Below are 19,117 nucleotides of genomic sequence, written 5' to 3' on the forward strand. Positions count from 1 at the left end.
TCTGATTAAGAGCATATTGAAATGGCTTAGGAGGACTAAGGATATGTTTCTCATATATGGCTCTGGTGAGGAAGAACTCGTTGTAAAGGGTTACACTGATGCGAGTTTCCAAACTGATCGAGATGATTCTCGATCACAATCGGGATATGTTTTCGTTCTCAATGGTGGTGTTGTCTCCTGGAAGAGCGCAAAACAAGACGTGGTCGCCTTGTCCAAACAAATACACGAATGGGATAAAACGAATCTACAGATCCTTTATATAATAACCAAACAACGTTACATACCAAACAAAACAAAAAACACGGCCGACCCGAGGTGAGCTCTACCTCGGGTCTGCCCACACGCTACTCTCTATCTGTTTCTCTCTATACAATGACACTGTTTCTAGCAAGCTTTGTATTTCTAAGTGTATGCTTGAAGTAGTCTTTGAGTAAACTTTAAAATTCTAACATACTTAATGATTATTGTGAATATGTTTCTTTGAAATTACATGTTTTTCGGGCAAACTTTGTTTTCCGGGCACACTTTATGTTTCGAGCACACTTTGAAGTTTTCAAGTGCCCTCTCAAACATACTTGGTAATTTCTTACTGTTGGAACCCGATTCGTATCAATCCAATAACAATTAACAGATCGCACCAGTATCAAATAAAATAGAAGCCAAATGATAGTTCACCAAAAACATACCGTTCACAACATCGTTAGCCACTTGAGCTTGATTCGCATTCATCATGAAATCTCTCCCTTAGTTGCCATTGTTAACTTGTGGTGCTTGTTGTGGAGGTGGTGCTTGAATTGCTTGGATGGGTTGGATGAGTGATGCATTGAGTTGGGGAATTAGGGATATTCATTTACCAGTCTAAGTATGTACATGACATACTTGACAAATTCAAGTGTAATGATTTGAAGACAGCTTCAACTTCTATGGATTTAAAAGAAAAGATGGTAATTGATGAAAAGGGGAAGTCAGTAGATGAGCATGAATACAGAGCAAAAATTGGCTCACTGATGTATTTGACTGCCTCAAGGCCTGATATCATGTATACAGTTTGTGTTTGTGCAAGATTCCAGTCAAGCCCTAAGGTCTCTCACATGAATGCAGTCAAAAGGATCTTTAGATACTTGAAGGGAAGACCTGACTTGGGAATTTGGTATCCACAGAACCAGTCTTTTGATCTGATTGCCTACACAGACAGTGATTATGATGGCTGCAATATAAACTAAAACTTGATTCATGTTGTGGCAGGTAAAAATATCAATGAAAATATGAGCCAGGGATGTGAATTACAAAGTCAGTTGGGCCTACTAGAAAATAAACGTGAAAAAAGTCTTTAAATCACAAAACAAAAGAGTTGGATTTTTTTAGGTCCATCAGGTGACAAAACGTGAAAGAAAAGAAAATCAAAATAAAACCTAATACTATATAAGGGGGATGTCGGCATTTATTTAGAGAGGGAGTTCGACAAAAAGAGTGGAATATAACCCCACAGCTCCACAGCCGAGAATAAGAAGAAAATAAAGAGAAAGAAGGCTTTTGGTTTGAGCATATAGTATTTGGTTCAACGTCTACTCAACCAAGCATCATCAATATTTGGTTTGAATTTATTATTTTAATTATGAGCTTGGTTGTTGAACTTAATTACTTTAGTTTCTTTGATTTTAAGATGTTAGGCTAAATTTATTAGACTGCCTAGGATTGTGATGAACCTTTGTTGAAGTTTGATTTTATTTGGAGTTTGCTTTTCGTTATGGGTTTATGAATTAGTAAAAAGTTTAATATTTTTTATTCGATGCATATGGGTGCATGGTTTTATTTGATGAGTTTTATTGTTTCACAGTTTCCTTGGTGATTGTCTGTCATATAATAGGATTCTGTTAGGTTATTTACTGTGTGTTCTTGACTAGTTTGTGATTGATTTATAATAAGATCATAGAAACAATATTATTAATTAAATAAATAAAAGTGCGCTGCTAATCTAAAAAGCTGTAAGGTGATAGGTTATTTGATAGGTCGTTGTTGATTAAGATTGCTAGACTTAGTTCTTCGTAAGGAGTCCGTCTATGTTTGATTTTTCAACTTTGTCTATTGAGTCGAATGAATTTATTAAACTACCTTTGATTTCCGCGCTGTAAGGTAGGTTTTCGTTTAAAGGTACTCGTTCATAATTAATTAGATAACTGTAAGGAAGTCTAATATTAAAATTGGTGTTTTTAAGAACTTAATAGAAATCCATAGGTGTCTTCTTGAAGGGTCAGGGGTCCTGTTCGGGTTTTCTTTTAAGTGATTATTTTATTATCCCAATTCCATAACAAGCATTTTCCTAATAATTGATAACTGAAACTTTGGGGATTCCAGCTTAGGTGGTTTTTCATCATCATCTTATTTAAATCAATTAAAATTGTCTCTTGTTTATTTTACTTATTTTTCTTAATTAGTTTAAATTTAGTTTATTTTTTTAAGTAAAACCCCCCTTACTAATAATAATTAAATAGTCGTGTCAGTCAGTTGAGTCTAATTAGTTCATTTACGTAATTTAAAGAGTTTCGTGGGTTCGATATCCGGACTTACTTAGCTTTACTAGAGTCGATCGGTTCACTTGTCGGTTAGTAGTTTAAGTTAAGTTTACGGGTCTAGAGTATTACTTAGTGTCTAGATTAGTATAATTTTAGTTATTTATTATTTAACTACTTTTAGCACATCAACGAAACACCCCCTGATTCATTAACATCCCTTAACGAATCAGGAGGGAATAAGCTTAAATCTTAGTTCGCTAACATCCCCTAGCGAACTAGACCTTACACATAACGAACTAGACAATAATTAAACTAATTATTACATTAAATATAAAACAAATACGTTAACGACAATTACAAAGACTCAAGACGCAAAACCGTGCACTAACAGACACCCCCTCGTCTTGAGCTCTTTGTCTTTAAATTACTTGAAGCGCTTGGACTGCCAGTCTCTGCAACTATGAATTCCATTTTCATGACATACACGCACAACGCGCTGGAATTGCATAGCCAGGGCGTAGTCTTCATTGCGCTCGATCAGAATCTGTTTCCTGTGGAGCACGTCATTGTCAGTCTCAGAAAAATTAATCAACCACATCGGGTCGATTATCTTGATGAGCTTAGTCTCCAGTCCTTTACCAAGGACAATGACGGCCTCACCAGTACGATTGTCATAGTACCAGCGGTTGAAAGTGAGATGCATCTGTTGGGGCAACGTCTTCACGGGAACCCGCTTCATCGTCTTCAGCGGCTTTACCTTAAGGACAAGTTTCCTCCAGCAATTTGTGATCATAAGTAAATTTGAGTAAAGGCGAACATCATAGTATCCTCCGATCTGAGATACATATAGGGTCTTGATATTCACCGACTATTATTCTTTGACTTAGTTCTTCGCTGCTCTGAAATATGTCATTACATAAGGCTAAGTTCAAGAGTAATACAAGGCGATAGTGAGAGACGTATGTAGTCAATGGGGGATTTGTCCCTCTTATTCGTTGAGAGTTAAATGTCTAAGGCCTGATAAGTTAAATCAACAGAGAATGATCACTCTGTGTCTCTGGATTTAACATGACATTTGTGACAAAGGATAAATGATAGTTTCACCTAAATCATTTCAAGTATGGGACTTGAAAGGGATGATGTTATTGAATGGCACTTTGTCATGCGTATTAGGGATAGTAAACCGTTGTTAGACGGTATTTGCTATTTGCATCAATCTTCTATGAATCTTGTGCAAGTGGGAAATTGTTGGAATCGATCTGCCCATGACACATATTAGAGTTGATGTGGCTAGTACGTATTGATCCAAGTCGGGTCATACCCAATAACAAGCTAGACAAACGCCATGATAATTATTATTAGATATGATCTAACTAATGATTATCAACACTTGTTTATTTGGAAAATGAGTTTTCTAAATATTTGCATTTGTGTGTTAAATAATTTATATTTGAGAGAGATGTTATTTATTTGATAAATAACAAAATATGTAAAATGAATTAAAGAAATTGGATTTTGGTTTTGGGGGGAAACCACCCAAGGTGTGTCGGCCCCTCCCTCTCCTCTCTCCTCTTTGTTTCTTTCAAGAACATGCAACCCCTTGGGTTGGTGTTCACTTCTTGGAACTACACACTCTCTCTCACACACATTGCTCTCTCTCTGTTTTTCTTCTCCCATCGGAACCGAGAACAAGAGGAAGAAGAAGAACAAGGGTGTTCTTGCAAGTGTTGGACCCTAGCAACCAAAGTTGTTTGTTGGAGCTTGTCGGGTATACAAGCTTGAGAATTCCTTTCCTTGGATTCTTGCCGTTCATTACCTTCATCCCCTTCGGTTTCCAAGACTTGAAGGTATGTATGTTAAACACCCTATGGTTGTGTTTTGATAGCATGTATAATCGTATATGGATCCTGGATTGGGTTTAACATAAATCGGTTTATGTGTAATGGTTAACAAGATTTTAAACTTATTTTTCCGCTGCGTTTTCCTTAATAAAATGGTTATTTTGGACTTTGATAATCTTGCTAAATCCCAACAGTACCAACATATGTGTCATTCGCCTAGGCCGTGGTTTGGGGTGTGACAAGTGTTCGTATCAGAGCCATCGATCTTAGCGAATTAGGTATAATAAGATAATACATAAGCTTCGATCCAAGCATAGGAAAAATATTTTCTATTACTTGTTTATTTGAATAGGGATAAGATAGGTTGGTAACCTTTTCTTTCCCTCCTCATTCTAAACCACCCAACTTAGATGTCCTTCAAAGAATTAATGGAAGGTTATGATCGTGAAGCAAAAAAGAGCCGAAATTTACTATTCATTCCCAAAAGACAGCATGAGCGAGGACTACTATGAAGCATTCTTCAATCCCAACGTAGAGCATGATCTAACCAAACCCTTTCAGTATCCCGCTACAGAACAGAGTCCAATTAACCTGTCCCGATGAAACTCCAAATCAAGCAAACCAAGCGCCACAACACTCAAGCTATCATCCGTCAAGCTTACCCATATATCAACCATCCGAAGTCCCAACTTATTATCCTTCTGAGATTCCTACCTGTCAACCATCTGAGGTTCCGCCATACTACCCATCTGGTGTTTCGACATATCTACCACCGAATCCTCATCCTTCATACGCCTTCCTTTCCAATCGACCAATCAAGGAAGAACCAAGATCTCATTCATCAGATTGGATGAAATGCCACTCAGATCAACGAAGATGGCATACCGGAAACTCTACCATGGATTCTGTCAACTCCCATCCCAACAAAGAAGGACAATCCCGCAAACCCAAAGTTAGGGTGATGATGTCGTACGAGAACTTTCGCATGCCCGCAATATCAAAAGAGACTGCCCCATTAATGGATGAAGAGGACCCAGAAGAAGAGGACCCGGAAGAAGAAGAGACAGAAGAAGATCCGGAGGAGGAATACCCCGAAAATCCTAATGAGGTGACAACACCGATGGAAGAACCATTCACTCACCAAAACCCAAGCTATGGTTCTGTTGATCCCTACATGCAATTTGTCTAAGAACTCAAAGGCAAAGCATCATCTAGCTTCCCACCGTATCAAGGCAAGATCCCATCAATTGAAGATCAGGCGAATGAAATCCGGGAGCATAATGAGGCTGTTGAAGCTTTCTTTAACTACCAATCCAATGTGACTGCATCACCATATCCGGACCCGAAAAACCATTTTGACGTATTCATGATGGGGTACCATGATCCGCCACCACGCTACAGATATCCTAATGAAATTCCTCAGTTACCAAAAGAGCATCTAGATCGAGCTTTGCATGAAACGGATGAATTGAGAAAGAAGATAGCTGTGCATGGGAAAAAAAAGAAGAAGATAGGAGAGACGCTTCTTCGAAAATGCAATAAGTTGACCAAGGTGGTGAGAAAGTTTATGAAGCATTGAAGATGAGAGAAGTGTGTGTGAAATGTGAATGTAATTTCTGTGTAATGTGAAATAGTATGTGTAATAGGAACATATGTATATCAAGTAAACGATATACATATGAAGTTGTAAATATATATATATATATATATATATATATATATATCATGTTATGATATATATATATATAATGTGAAATAAATAAATATGTGTATTTAAGGAAAGAATTTGTTTAATTTCAGATCTAAAGAAAAGATTGAAAATAAAAAGATAATGTCTCAATCAAGTAATAATCATGAGGCTTCTCGCCCAGGGCTTTCAGAAGAAAGTTAAACCTGGTTCTATTAAGTGGTTTGGTAAATAGGTCAGCCAAATTGTCACTTGTATCAACCCTTTGTATTTCAATCAAACCTTTTTCACTGCAGTCTCTGATGAAATGATGTCTGATTTCAATGTGCTTAGTTTTGGAATGTTGAACTGGATTTTTAACAGTAAAATATGCAGCATTATTGTCAATAAGAATAGGGGTGTTCAAGAAATTCAAACCATAGTCCAACATCTGATTTTGAATCCATAGAACTTGTGCACAGCAGGCAGATGCAGCAACATATTCAGCTTCTGCAGTAGAGATTGAAACTGTAGTCTGCTTTTTACATTGCCATGACACTAGCCTTTCACCCAAAAATTGACATCCTCCTGAGGTTGACTTTCTGCTCATGTTGCAGCCATCATAGTCACTGTCTGCATATGCAATCAGATCAAAAGCTTGGTTCTTTGGATACCAAATCCCTAAGTCTGGTCTTCCCTTCAAATATCTGAATATTCTTTTAACAGCATTCATGTGGGAGACTTTTGGACTTGATTGGAATCTTGCACACACAAGATCACAATCCAAACACTCTAAAATTCCCAATCCATTGAACTCTCTCGTAAATCTGTTAAATCCCATCCGAAACCATCTCGTGTTGAGGAGAGTGTTCACGAATCGAATGCCGATGGTGGAATTCATCAAGAATTTAAGAAGTTGAATATTGGAGGCTGTTCATTCAAGGATTTTAAGTATTTTGGACCAAAGGAATTTTATGGAGACAAGGGAGCTATCACGACTGTCATATGGCTCGAGGAGATGGAATTGATTGTTATAATAAGCAAGTGTTCGAAGCAAGAGATGATACAATACTCCGCTCAGATGTTCAGAGGTGAAGCATTAGAATGGTGGAACACACTAATTTTGAGCAAAGGACGTCAAGTACTGTACAACCTTTCATGGGAAGAATTCAAAGCAATGCTGATGGCGAAATTTTGTCCGATGCACGAAGCCGATCAAATCCAAACTAAGTTTCTTAATCATAAGGTCGTTGGGATAAATCTCTGAGAGTACAACACAAAGTTCCATGAGTACTGTCGCCTGGTTCCCCAGCTGGTTAAACCTGAGTCCAGCAAAGTCACATGATATATATTGGGATTGCCGCAGAAATCCGCGATATGGTGAGGTCTCATTTACCTCAAACTGGGATTCCGCGATGGATTTGGCAGGTTATTTGATGGGCGTCCTTGTCCACAACAAAGAGGAAGACAAGAAGGTGGCAACAACCAACAATCAAGGGAAAACTGGTGGAAGTACCCACTTCAAAGGCAAGGTGAAAATCAAATTCGAACTGGGTTTAACTCAAACGCTCCATTTTGCAAGATTTGTAGAAAGCGCCACCGAGGGCAATTCCGACATGTTTCATCAACCGTCTGTGAATCTTGTCAAAGATCTAGCCATGCAACTGCTGATTGCTGGAAGAAGAAAATGACATGTTATAACTACAAGGAGATGGGGCATCTAAGCTTCGAGTGCCCAAAGAACAAACCCGCAACTGGTGGTACGGGTGGAAGTGGCCAAAATAAAAGGGTAAACGCAAGAGTCTTCGTGCTCGACACGAAAAAGGCTGCTGACATGCCGGAAACCATCACCGGTACATTTCTAGTCAACGACACCTATGCTAGAGTTTTGTTTGATTCGGGTGCCAATTTAAGTTTTATAGATTATAGCTTTTGTAGTCTATTAAACTAACCTTTAACAAAGTTAAATAAAACTCTAAGCATCGAGACTGCTGGCGGCGAAATAGTCAAAATCTCCGAAGCCCTTGAAAATGGAAAAATTCTCTTAGCTGGTTATATTCTGCCTATTCAACTTTTACCAATGACTCTTGCTGGTTTTAATATTGTACTTGGTATGGATTGGTTATCCAACAACCATGCTCGCATCATTTGCAATAGCAAAGCCGTATAACTTCAAGCCCCTGATAAACGAACCATTCGAATTGAAGGGGACAAAGACGCTGGCCAAGTTAGCATAATTTCCATGATTAGGGCTAGCAAATGTTTGAATCAAGGATGCTTAGCATTCATGGCCTACGTCACTGTAGAAACCAAATCAAAGGAGATAAAGGACGTACCTATAGTCTCCGACTTTTCTGATGTCTTTCCTGATGAACTTCCTGGAATTCCTCCCGATCGTGAAGTAGAGTTTAGGATCGATCTAATCCCTGGTACTGCTTCGATCGCTAAGGCACCATATCGTCTCGCTCTGACTGAAATGAAAGAACTAAAGAAACAACTTGAAGAGCTCCTCGAGAAAGGCTTCATTCAACCGAGTTCATCGCCATGGGGAGCGCCAATACTCTTTGTCAAGAAAAAGGATGGATCCATGCGTATGTGTATCGACTATAGAGCATTGAACAAAGTCACAATCAAGAATCGTTATCCACTCCCTCAAATCGATGATCTTTTTGACCAACTTCAAGGTGCAAGTTTCTTTTCCAAAATCGATTTTCGTTCTGGTTATCATCAACTCAAAGTTCAATCCGAGGATATTACGAAAACAGCATTTTGAACAAGGTATGGACACTATGAGTTCACGGTCATGCCGTTTGGACTTACTAATGCTCCAGCCGCGTCCATGGATATGATGAATCGAATCTGCAAACCTTACTTAGATAAATTTGTTATCGTATTCATCGACGACATACTTATTTGTTCTAAGTCTAAGGTTGATCATGAAATTCACCTTCGAACCTTACTTGAAATACTTAGAGCTGAGAAATTGTATGCCAAGTTCTCAAAATGCGAGTTCTGGTTGCACGAAGTGCAATTTCTTAGGCATATCATAAATGTGAATGGTATTCAAGTCGATCCCGCTAAAATCGAAGCCATCTCGAAATAGGAAATTCCAAAGTCGCCAACTGAGATCCGAAGTTTCTTAAGATTGGCCGGCTATTATCGAAGGTTCATTGAAAATTTCTCCCGTATAGCCGTTCCCCTAACTTATCTAACTCGCAAAAACATCAAGTATGAATGGGGAACAAAACAACAAGAGCCATTCGATATACTCAAACAAAATCTTACCCAAGCACCTATACTGGCTTTTCCAGAAGGTACCGAAGATTTCGTTGTCTTTAGTGACGCATCTCTTTCCGGCTTAGGATGTGTATTAACGCAACAAAAGAAAGTAATCGCTTATGCCTCTCGTCAACTCAAGGTACACGAAAAGAACTATATAACTCACAATATATAGTTAGGCGTCATAATCTTTGCACTTAAGATATGGAGGCACTATCTCTATGGAGTAAGATTTATCGTGTATACCGATCATAAAAGTCTAAAGCACATCTTCGATCAAAAAGAACTTAACATGTGAAAACGACGATGGATGGAAACTCTCAATGATTACGACTGCGAGATCGTTTACCATGAAGGCAAAGCCAACATCGTGACCGATGCCTTTAGTTGTAAAGAACATGAAAAGCCAAAAAGAGTCCGAGCATTAAGGCAAGAACTTCAAATAGATCACATTGAACAAATCAAATCCGCTCAAACTCAAGCGATCAATGAAAACAAGATCTCCGAAGAAAAACATAACGACACCATTGACTCGCTAGTCAAATGTGACGAGGTATCCTTAGAATGGGAAACCGGAATTGGGTATCAATCGTTGGGGACTTGCGTGAAAAGATAATGAATGAAGCTCATAAGTCCAAATACATGATGCACCCTGGTAGTGACAAAATGTATCAAAACCTAAAGCCGAACTACTGGTGGAATGGAATGAAAAAGGACATCGCTTCACATGTGGCGAAATGTTTAACTTGTTTGAAAGTCAAGAGTGAACATCAAAAGCCTTCGGGATTGCTTCAGCAACCCGAACTTCCTGTATGGAAGTGGGAGTTAATAACCCTGGATTTTATCACCAAACTCCCGAAAACGACTCGACAACATAATGCCATATGGGTTATTGTGGATCGATTAACAAAATCCGCACACTTTATACCTATCAATGAGTCGTGCTCAATGGATAGACTAGCGCGAATCTATGTGAACAACATCATTGCTTTACATGGAGTACCGCTGTCTATAATCTCTTATCGAGACAGTCGTTTTACGTCTCACTTCTGGAAAAGCTTCCAACAAGCCTTAGGCACCAAGCTAAACCTTAGCACCGCCTATCATCCACAAACTGATGGGCGAAGCGAAAGGACAATTCAAACGTTGGAAGACATGCTCTGAGCTTGTGTGATTAACTTAGGAGGAAGTTGGGATGAGCATTTACCCCTAATGGAACGTATAACAATAGCTATCACACAAGTATTCAATCCACACCATTCGAGGCATTGTGTGGTCGTAAATGTAGAACGCCCGTGTCCTGGTCTGAGCCCGAAGACAATCAATTATCTGGACCCGATGTAGTCCAAGAAACCACCGACAAGATTCTTCAAATCCGAGAACGACTTAAGATGGCACTTGATCGCCAAAAGAGTTATGTCGATTTGGGTGAAAAATGGATATACATTAAAGTTAAAAGATTATAATATATAATATATATTTAAATAATATAATATTTTGTTGATTTAATTTACCGAAACGCAAACAAGTCGGGTATCGATTAATAAATAATATATGGATAAACTGAATTGTTACATCTATGCACATTCCCACGTCATATAAGAAAAGAAATTTAGATAAAAGAAATAACTAAAGAAAGGACCATTTGATTTTTCCAAAGAATTCTTCCCATCCATTGTTAATTTTTCCTGGTATTGATGAAGAAGGGGATGTTTGGGATTGCTTTTGATATGAGATGAAAAGTTTCATAAGTTACACTTTTGTAACTTATTGAAAAGTTATAAGCATGTAAAATAAGTAATCCCACGTACCCTCGAAATAAAAGGTGAGGGACCACCTACTATATAAAGTAGAGGCCTTAACCAAAATCATAACTGCAATATTCAATTACCCATGTTTAAAAATCGACGAGCTTTAGTTCAAAGCGGTTAGGTTATTTAGTTTTGAAAGTTCGATCAGCTAAGTTTTATGTTAATAACTGAAAACTTAACCAAAGAACAACTTGGGTTTGAGTTTTAAAACTTTATTTCAATTGGATTTGGTCAACAAGAACACAAAAAAGTTAAATGAATTTTATCAAAACTCTTAGCTTAGGATTATTGACATTTTAAATGCTCATTCTGTAACATGCTAATCCTACGATGTTTTGTTATTTTACCACATCTATGGTATAATTTTCTAAAATTCCTAGTATACCGTTGCGACATCTTTATTTCAACATATATTCCTAAGTCATTGTTTTTATCTATTAGTTATACGAGCACACAACGTGCTTATTTATACATACATTTCCACGATGTCGTTTTATTTTTTAGTTACACGAATATGATCATACTCCTACAATGGTACACAACCACATTTTGTTACTCTAAGTTCAAAAAAAAATATTAAAAAAAACTAGGCCCACCATGTAGCACAAAGCATCATAAAATAATAATGCTACATTGTTTAATATTTATCAAATTAGTTTTATCATAATCGGGATCCTTAGCTTTATTTATTAACATCGCCAAAACAATGACACTCATAATCGTCATAGATTTAAATTCGAGTTACACAAAGAATGTGTGTTTCCTCATTTCATTCTTTTTTTTTTCAACAGGTGAATAATATTAACATAGCCCAGCCAAAAACCCAAAAGATGAAACCAAAAACAATAAGATCAACCCCTTATTACATAAGGTGAATTGAGATTAAATAAAAGCAAAATTAACCCAATCTTTCCAACTAATTGCATTATCCATCGACTAGTACATTTTTAACCAGAGGAAACCGTATGATCTAATTTATTCGAAGATGGTTTCCACTTTGGCATGTTTGTTATCAACACCTCATTTTACCCATAATTATCAATTTGATCGAAGTTGACTATACATTAAGTGTAAATTTATGTTGTGTTTGTGAGCGAGAATGTTATCGAACAACCAAAAGTGAAAACAAAAGAGTCTCTAGTCATATTCTCCTAATGGATTATTCGGATACAAGTAATAATTTTATTACCTTAATCATAATATAAATTGTTATGAGGGTACGATGCAATTAAGCTGATTAAAGCTCTTTCGATGTTTCTTTTTTTATATATATATATTTTTTTTTTTTGTTCAAAAGCAGTCATTTCTTTGTTTTACATAAGCAGTTATATCATTTATATGTATTAGTTAATATGGTGTGTTTAAATAATAATTTTCATATATTTTAAGGTTTAGTAAGTAACCAACCTTACACACATCCCTAGTTTCATTAACAAATTCGCAAGTGAAGGATCATGTCTTTTGTGTGGAACATGTCTAAAAAATTAGTCTTTTTGTGACGTGTAAGTTGAGGAAAATGTTAAAATACAAATAGAGATAAAATGTTAAATGCTACAAAAAACGATATATTTTCTGTTTTTATTCATAAAAGTCTCTCAACTTAACTTTTGCATATAAAAGTCCTTCCACTTGTTAAATTTGAACATAAAAGTCCATTGACTCAACTTTTGCATGTAAAAGTCTCTCAACTCAACTTTTGAATACAAACCCTAGTAAATTGAAATGAAAACTCAGGATGACAAACACGAAACGGAGGATCGGCAAATTTTCCGAAGTGGTAACATAAAACCAAACTGGCGGTTTCTGTTTCGGTTCGGTTTTTTCGGTTTGGATTTTTCAGTTTTTTCAGTTTCGGATTGGTTTTTTCGGTTTCTTGCACACCCTTATTAGTAATTATTGAAGCCACTTATTACTCTAACACATTAAAGAATGGTGGATTTAACAACCTATTAAGACACATAATTAACTTATAGAATATAAGCTACTCCAAGCATTTCAAAATAGCTTATCAAATAATAGAAAATAAGCTATAAACTACTTTAAAATATAAACATAAGCAAAAAAAATACAAGCTAGACCAAACACCCCCTAAGTAGCATGAAGAAACTGTCTTACTACCATTAATAATAATAAAATATTAACTCGATACCAAGATAGCTAAATGGCATGAAACTTAATAACTATAAATCCAGTGGCGGATCCAGAAATTTTTGTTACGGGGGGACAAAATGGATCGGGTAAAAACGGGTCAGGTTAAAGGCAACATGATCGACTAACCATTTTAGAGGTTCAAAGCGTAAATAAATTTTAAGACACGTGAGAGAGTGAATTGGTCTTTATAAACACTCTTTCAAAGTTAAATTCATAATAAGTTCTATCCGTAATTGACGAATGATTTATATTTAGAAAGAAAATCCATATCCATTATTTTAAACAATATTAGAGTAGACAAAATAAAATCACTTACAAAAACATATTTTTAAAAAAGTAATTAATGAACTTAATTGTAAACTCATCAGATTTGAAATTTTGAATACACAAATCCCAATAAAGCTATTTATCTCCTCCTCATTTTCTATCCTGTTTTCAAAGTTCACAACATAAGCGCCGATGGCCGGAAAATTCAAAAAAATTATATTTATGCTCTTGCAGCTCTTCCTTTTTAACTTTAGATTCTCAAAGAGTATCATATAGACGGTGGGCACCGATTGATTTTTGACTCATCTTATACTAATTTGTAGCTACAAACGCGGAACTCCGGCATACGGACGGTGGGCACCGGCCCACCGTAGTCATGATGTAAATCCGCCCCTAATAAATCTTAACACGTGGATATCATTAAACATGAGTGTAAGTTTCATAAATAAAAACAGAAAGAAAAAAACATATTAGAATAGAAAATCAAGACACAATCGGTGATATCAAACAAGAATAATATAGGACGATATATATGTTCATTCTTGTGGTTCGATTTGAAGTTTATTTATTGATTTATTCTCCGACTACATACCTTGTCGATTTCAAGTTGCAAATATTTTCCGATCCTTCGTTTCGTCCTTGTCATCATGAGTTTTCATTTCAATTTACTAGGGTTTGTATGTAAAAGTTGAGTTGAGTGACTTTTATATGTAAAAGTTAAGTCGATGGACTTTTATGTTCAAATTTAACAAATGGAAAGACTTTTATATGCAAAAGTCAAGTTGATGGACTTTTATGAGCAAAACTAAAAATATGTTGATTTTTTATGGTACTTTCTCGAGATAAAAATGAGAAATAAGAGAATGATTTGTGGCATAAAAAAGTCCTTAAAAAATAAGAAAAATAATAACTTAAAATATAAACAAAAATGAAAAAACTAAAATGTTTCCCATGTCTTTCTAGTTCAAAAAAAAAAGACGTAAAAGACACAATGTCGAGAAAAAAAACCACAATGACGAAAAACACAATATATCACAAAATATAGCAAAACGTCAAACAAAATATAACACAACCGTTGAGTAATGTAACACAATATCAAGACAAAAAAAACATAATGTCAATGAGAAAAGACACAATCAATGACGAAAATAAACAAATAATACAATGATAATAAAAAGATACAATATTTTTTTCCCGCAACAATGTGTCTTTTGTATTTTTTTGAGAACAAGGAAGACGGGGGATTTTTTGTTTTGTTTTTTATTTAAGTTATTATTTTTGTTAGTTTTTATTTTTTAGGGTTTTTTTTTACATATATCCATTTTGTTTTTTATCTAGCCCTGCGCGTTTATTCGTCCTCATTCGTTAGGGGATGTTAACAAATGAGGGTAACGTATGTGTTCATTCGTTTAGTTACATATGTGTTCATTCGTTTAGTTAACGAATGATAGCAATGTATTGATCGCGAATGAGGCTCATTCGTTAGGGCATGTCTAACAAATGAGCTCATTGTCAATATATATACCCTTGTAACTATTATTCTAAATAACAGTTCTCATGTATTCTAATTACATCTCGTTATTCTGCCAAAATCTCCTCTCAACACACACACACACAGTTAACATAATCAATCTTATATCTAAATGTATTCATATTGGTATACTAGATTCGTAACTTAATCTATCAGATCTCGGGTTCTACAAGTGGTATCAGAGCCATACGTCTGATACAGTTCATTTAGGATTGAATTTCGGTTTAGTTGAATCGTTAATTGTTTGATCAATTAAAGACTTAGTACTTGATAGTTGACCTTGAATTTGACATAGGATTGTTCGGTATGATTGACTGATCATCTATGTTCATTTATATGTAATGATTTGATCAAGTTTGTTGAAATCAACTTTTGCAAGAAACTATTCACACTACGTGAAAAAAGGGCTTTAGCCACATATGTGTTGAAATTGTTTTGCCACACTTCAGATTAAATGTGTGGCTAAAGGTCACCAATCATAGTTTCATCCACACAACTTTTATTTGTGTGACAAAAAAACACACCTGCTAGAACTTTTAGCCACACGTGTTTGGTTTATGTGACAAAAACACACATGTTTTGAACCTTAGTAACACATGTTCGGAGCTTTAGCCACACATGTTTGGTCGTGTGACTAAAAAACATACCTGTACACAGCTGGTCGAAACCTTTAGCCACACGTTAACAAAAAAATGTGACATTTACTAGCCACACTTAGAAAAGTGTGGCCGAATGTGATCTACGACCACAATAGGTTTCAATGATGTGGCTGAATGCTAATACATATTGTCACACTTACGGGTCAATGTGACCATGTAACATTGTTTTTTGGCCAATTATATGCTTTTATGTGTGACTTAAAGCTAACGATGATATTAGAACAAAACGCGTGACTATTAACATTTTTGGTCACATTTTAATTATTTCATATGTGGCTAAAAGCTAATATATATGGTCACGCTTACGTGTTTATATGACCATAAAGCATTATTTGATAGTCACTTATAATAATTGATGTGTGGATAAAAGCTAATAGTGACAAAAAAACAACAAATGTGACTATTATTAGTTAATGAGCCACACTTTATGCTTCATGTGACCATCACCTTCACCTCCTCCCAAGTACAAACCTAATTCATAAACATCGATTGAAGCTCATTACTCTTCTTCATCACTTTGCTTCTTGCTCCAAACTTCACCAACCGTCCTGCGATCAGATCTAACGGGGGGTTTTTAACATGATTAATTAGAACCCTAGAGATGTCATAAACATGTTAGGGTTTGAGTTTTGTTGAGAACAGTTGGCTGACTGATTCGTTCTCATTTATTTATTGGTCTGTAACTCGATGTTAAACAATGATTATTGATCTGTTATTGATTTTAGGATATAGTATTCTGAGTCTAGTTTCCAGAAAGGTAAATTTTGTAATTTTTGGATGAGTTTTGAATAACTTTTATAATTTTACAAAAACATATGACATAGCTAATTCGAGGATTTATATTATGGTCTATTTTTCGGACACCATAAATCATTAATGACAAACCCAAACGGGTTGATTCCACTTCTGGAACTTAGTATTATGAGTTTAAAAGATAACCCAATTGATCTTACACAATTTGGTTTAATGAGTTGATAAAACCATTAAATTAGTTTTTGTTGTGCAATCTGCTGAACTGTTAGTACCGATCTGTAATGGTTGAATTATTGTAAGTTTTCTATGCATGAGAAAAATATAATAAAAATTGTTTAAGAAACCTGATTTATATATCCTATTGTGGTAAAACCTGATTTATATATCCTACTGTGGTAAAATCTGTGAATAAAATCAGTTTGTACATGCCAGAATCTGTCTCGTGAACTGAATGATCATAAGTTAAGTTGTATGATGAATATTTGGTTGCTTTGCCATGATATGATTTGTGGATAAATTTAAGGACTTTGGTGCTATTGACATTTCTTATTATCACCAACGATTTATCGGGTTAAGTTTGTGTTTGTGTCACACCCCAAACCACGGCCTAGGCGTATGACACATATGTTGGTACCACAATTGTAATTAAATCAGAGTTACGATTTAATGCGGAAGACTTTATAAACATGTGGATTTAAATATAAATATTTACATTACAAAAGACGGAATAAAATTTCCGTTTAAGTTTACTTGTTTAATATTTACAAAACCACCATTTTAATATAAAAGTTTTTAAACAAAATATCTGATCCATCGGATTCTTTGAGCACTTCGTTCTTTAAGCTCTAGTCTTGGTTACCTGCAAAATGTTAAGAAAATACGTCAGCAACGAATGTTGGTGAATATGCTGATGCTAAAAATATTTTCTTTACTTGATCACCCCTCGAGACTACGTAGGTCTTGGCCCAACGTGGCTTAGGAATAACCAAGTTAAAACAACACAATTCATAAACTCAAGTCTCTACACTCGGTTCCCCCAGCAAACACCGCAACATTCGACTAGTTGAGTGCCTATGCGTATACACAAGGTTATACTCCCCGTAGGCGAGCTAATTGTGACCAGGTGTTATGTGCCCATCACATATGTAAGGATCCAGACAAACGTACACGATAGCCTGAGGCCAGTGTTTATACTCTTGTTTATAAATGTTTTAGAGACACTTAGTCTCATGTAAATATTTTCGTATAACACGTTGACTCGTTTGAAAACAAGTTTGTAAAAGTTGGGGCGTATTCACCTTTTCAATTTTGATCGGCTTCAGACACCGTCCGAGGGTCTTTCCCGTTGCATTCTCGCACCTATAGTACGAGTATAACCATTTGTTAGTCGGATATACAATCCGGCTTAAGACCTTTACTCTTATTTTATAAACTTTACCTCAATGAACCTTTAGTTCAAAAATCTCTTTTACTTAAAAACCAATAGTTAAAAAGTAATATTATAAACCTTTAGTTTATTTATAAAACCCTACGTTTCTTCTTCTCTAAGAAACATATTCTTTTCTTTTCTTTATTATTTAAGAATAGTTATTATTACTTAAATAATATTTTCATAACAAAGAATTTCACACATATATATAATCACACACATATATAATATTCTTAATTTCTTTCTTTGTTATATTTTCTTTTATTTTATCGAGGTTTCGAGTATAACCTCGACTTAAGGTTTAAGCCTTTATAATATTTTATTATTATTTTATTCGGGCATTATGCCTACCTTTTCTTGGCTTATAAACCCTAAATATTTGAGCAGCACCTCAACGCCACTTTGCCTTCCTTATCTTCTTGTTCAACCCTTTTTTATTGACAATTATCTCTTGACACGCAACACGATGAACACCAATACTTCACCAATCGTCAGCACGCTTTACGAGGCTAACCACCATGATGTCGAGATATAACAAACATCTTATTGGTTGATACGTCGGTGGGAGGTGGCACGAACAACGAGGGAATGGACACGGAAATCGAGATAATGATCGAGAATCGGCATGAACTTCGAGGTATTTTATATATGACTTAGAGAGATGTTCTATAGAGAGAGATACCAAGTTTTGGTGTGTGGAAAAGTGAGATCCCGGACTTGCTATTTATAGGCAAAGTTCAGAGGCACGTCGTGATACGCGATGGCCTTAAGCAAGCCTGTCGCGTATCGTGACGTAGCCTTGCTGCGTCACCACGTAGGTCTGCCACGTGTGACCACGTGGCAGACGCTATGCCACGTGTCGACACGTGGTGGACGACGTGCAACGTATGGCCACGTGGCGGGACACGTGGCGGACGATGTGCCAGGTGGTAGGCCACGTGCCTCGTTGTCAGACAACCCATCGCGATACGCAATGGGTCTCTCTTCTGATCCATCGCGATACGCGATGGGTCAGGAAAATCAAATTTTTCATTTTAGACCCTAAGATTTGGATTTTGTCATTTTAGGTCCTATGACTTTGGAAACTTGATAATTTGAACCCGATATTTCCACGATGTTACATCCTCCCCATCTTGAAATAAATCTCGTCCTCGAGATTGCTTCTTTAGAATAGATGAGGGTATTTCCTTCTCGTTTTGGATTCAAGTTCCCATGTA

The sequence above is a fragment of the Bidens hawaiensis genome, unplaced genomic scaffold (assembly GCF_021521415.1).
Source record: "Bidens hawaiensis isolate Kalapana, Puna unplaced genomic scaffold, B.hawaiensis_p1.1 tig00002305_1, whole genome shotgun sequence".
NCBI lineage: Eukaryota > Viridiplantae > Streptophyta > Magnoliopsida > Asterales > Asteraceae > Bidens > Bidens hawaiensis.